This window comes from Sapajus apella, unplaced genomic scaffold, assembly GCF_009761245.1.
Source record: "Sapajus apella isolate SASKATOON/1434 unplaced genomic scaffold, GSC_monkey_1.0 scaffold69, whole genome shotgun sequence".
In the NCBI taxonomy this organism is placed as follows: domain Eukaryota; kingdom Metazoa; phylum Chordata; class Mammalia; order Primates; family Cebidae; genus Sapajus; species Sapajus apella.
In genome coordinates this window covers 3,153,264-3,156,702 of record NW_022437009.1, presented here as the reverse complement: position 1 = coordinate 3,156,702, position 3,439 = coordinate 3,153,264, and the positions used below count along the sequence as shown (strand labels likewise).

Here is a 3,439-nt window from a genome sequence, read left to right as displayed (position 1 = left end):
TGGCAGGGCCAGCAGATCAGGAGTCAATTGGCATTGAAAGACAGTTTTTTATATTCATAGAGCCCAAGAGGAAGGGGCATACCACACTATGGGAGGCCCTACAGGGAAGCACCAGGGTGAGGGCACAGGGGAAACAGGCATGGGGCTTTATTGTGGTTTTGCAGGAAGGAATGGGTGAGGCAGAGTGGACAGGCTTAGGAGTGGCTAGGTTGAATAATTTTAGCAAGCTCTAGGGCATAGGGGCTGTCCCTAGTTGTCTGGTACCTAATCCTGGGGTGATTAGGGAAAGGGGGTAGTGGTCCTCAGTGCAAGAACTCAGTGGAGGAGGTTGTGGAGTGTAGGCTGTGCATTGGCTGGTATGCATATGAAAGGCTTTTCTCAAGAGAGTCCTTAACTAGCTCTAGGAATTGGCTAGCCCTTGTAGGGCAGTCTCTCCAAGATTAGGAAGAGCCCAGATGTTAAAGCATCAATAAACAGAAAATAAAAATAGGTGATTATTGCATACACTCTGCTTAGGGCTTGGAGACTGCTGAGGCTTATAGACACCTGGGTGGCTCAGCTCCACTGAGAGACGTGATGATGGTCACTTCAGTCTGTCCTGTTCTGTGCATTCTCCAACCTACCTGTGCCAACAGTTCTGGTTACTGTGATTATATGCATTTGTTAAATAGTATGTAAACCAGTGAAATATGAATGCCAAAGGGGTGTTCAAAAGTGCCGTTGGTAAAACTGCATGTCCACATACAGAAGAATGAAACCGGACTCTTACCTTACACCATCCACAGAAATTAACTCAAAATGAATTAAAGACCTAAACATAAGACTTAAACCTATAAACTCCTAGAAGAAAACATAGGAGGAAAGCTTTAATACTTTGGATTTGGAAATAATGTCTTGGGTATGACACCAAAAGCTCAAGCGACAAAATGAAAAAAAAAAAAAAATAGACAAATGGAACTACACAAATTTAGCTTCTGCATACATGTCAAAGAAAAAGACCAACAAAGTAAAAAGACAACCTACAAAAGGGAAGAAAATATTTAAAAATCGTATATTGGCCAGGTATGGTGGCTCATGCTTGTAATCCCAGCACTTTGAGAAGCCAAGGCGGGTGGATCACGAGGTCAGGAGACTGAGACCATCCTGGCTAACATGGTGAAACCCCATCTCTACTAAAAATATATACAAAAAAAAATTAGCTGGGCATGGTGGCAGGCACCTGTAGTCCCAGCTACTCGGAGGGCTGAGGCAGGAGAATTGCTTGAACCTGGGAGGAGGAGGTGACAGTGAGCTGAGATTGCACCACTGCACTCCAGCCTGGGCGACGGAGCGAGACTCTGTCTCAAAAAAAACTTAGGTATCTGATAAGGAGCTAATATCCAGAATATATACGTGACTTTGTTGTATAATAAAAAGTAACCTGATGTTAAAATGGGCAAAGCATTAAAAGGAGTGAAATAAGGGCATTTGCAGCAACCTGGATGGAGTTGGAGACTCTGAGTGAAGTGCCTCCAGAATGGAAAACCAAACATGGTACGTTCTCCCTTATAAGTGGGAGCTAAGCTGTGAGGACACAAAGGCATAAGAATGATACAGGAGTGCTGGAGCAGCTGCCGCCGAGTCCGGATCCCACTGCTGTGCGCCCCCGACGCCCGCCCGACGTGCATTCCTGGTTCCTTTTGGCTCCAAGTCCAAAATGGCAACTCTCAAGGATAGGCTGATTCATAATCTTCTAAAGGAAGAACAGACCTCCCAGAATAAGATTACAGTTGTTGGGGTTGGTGCTGTTTGGCATGGCCTGTGCCATCGGTATCTTAATGAAGGACTTGGCAGATGAGCTTGCTTTCGTTGATGTCATTGAAGACAAATTGAAGGGAGAGATGATGAATCTCCAACATGGCAGCCTTTTCCTTAGAACACCAAGATTTCTCTGGCAAAGACTATAATGTAACTGCAAACTCCAAGCTGGTCATATTATGGCTGGGGCACGTCAGCAAGAGGGAGAAAGCCGTCTTAATTTGGTCCAGCGTAACATGAACATCTTTAAATTCATCATTCCTAATGTTGTAAAATACAGCCCGAACTGCAAGTTGCTTATTGTTTCAAATCCAGTGGATATCTTGACCTATGTGGCTTGGAAGATAAGTGGCTTTCCCAAAAACTGTGTTATTAGAAGGGGTTGCAATCTGGATTCAGCCCGATTCCGTTACCTGATGGGGGAAAGGCTGGGAGTTCACCCATTAAGCTGTCATGGGTGGGTCCTTGGGGAACATGGAGATTCCAGTGTGCCTGTATGGAGTGGAGTGAATGAATGTTGCTGGTGTCTCCCTGAAGATTCTGCACCCAGATTTAGGAACTGATACAGATAAGGAACAGTGGAAAGAGGTTCACAAGCAGGTGGTTGAGAGTGCTGACGAGGTGATCAAACTCAAAGGCTACACATCCTGGGCCATTGGACTCTCTGTGGCAGATTTGGCAGAGACTATCATGAAGAATCTTAGGCAGGTGCATGCAATCTCCACCATGATTAAGGGTCTCTATGGAATAAAGGATGATGTCTTCCTTAGTGTTTTGGGACAAAATGGAATCTAGACGTTGTGAAGGTGACTGACTCCTGAGGAAGAGGCCCATTTGAAGAAGCGTGCGGACACACTTTAAGGGATCCAAAAAGAGCTGCAGTTTTAAAGTCTTCTGATGTCATACCATTTTACTGTCTAGGCTACAACAGGATTTTAGCTGGAGGTTGTGCATGTTGTCCTTTTTATCTGATCTGTGATTAAAGCAGTCATATTTTAAGATGGACTGGGAAAAACATCAATTCCAGAAGTTAGAAATAGGAATGGTTTGTAAAGTCCTGCAGCTATGTCCTGAGGCTGGATGGTGGTAACCTTGTGTAGTCCTAAACTGGTTAGTGTGAAATAGTCCTGCCACCTCTGAGGCACCACTGCCAATGCTGCACATGCTGCAGTTGCCCCTTGAGCCAGAGAGATGTTCCTTTGTTATATAACTTCCTGGCTCCTTCACTGAACATGCCTAGTCTAACATTTTTTCCCAGTCAGTCACATCCTGGCATTCAGTGTATAGATCCGATATCGCATGTCTTGTTCCAAAGGATCTTATTTTGTGAACTATATATATCAGTAGTGTACATTACCATACGATGTAAAAAGATCTACATATAAACAATGCAACCAACTATCCAAGTGTTACACCAACTAAAACCCCCAATAAACTTGAACAGTGAAAAAAAAAAAAGATTGATACAATGGATTTTGGGGTGGGAGGGGGGTGAGGGATAAAAGACTACACACTGGGTACAGTGTACACTGCTCAGGTGATGACTGGACCAAAATCTCAGAAATCACCACTAGAGAACTGATTCATGCAACCAAACACAGCCTGTTCCCCAAAAACCTGTAAAAAATTTTTTTAAAAAAAT

General features: G+C 44.0%; 1 pseudogene across 1 annotated transcript; it reads left to right on the top strand.

Moving 5' to 3' along the window:
• Window positions 1–1,576: 1,576 nt before the first annotated feature.
• LOC116531017 lies at window positions 1,577–3,158 on the top strand (annotated as a pseudogene). Its single transcript, XR_004260219.1, has one exon. The product of XR_004260219.1 is annotated as an L-lactate dehydrogenase A chain-like (transcript).
• Window positions 3,159–3,439: the final 281 nt, after the last annotated feature.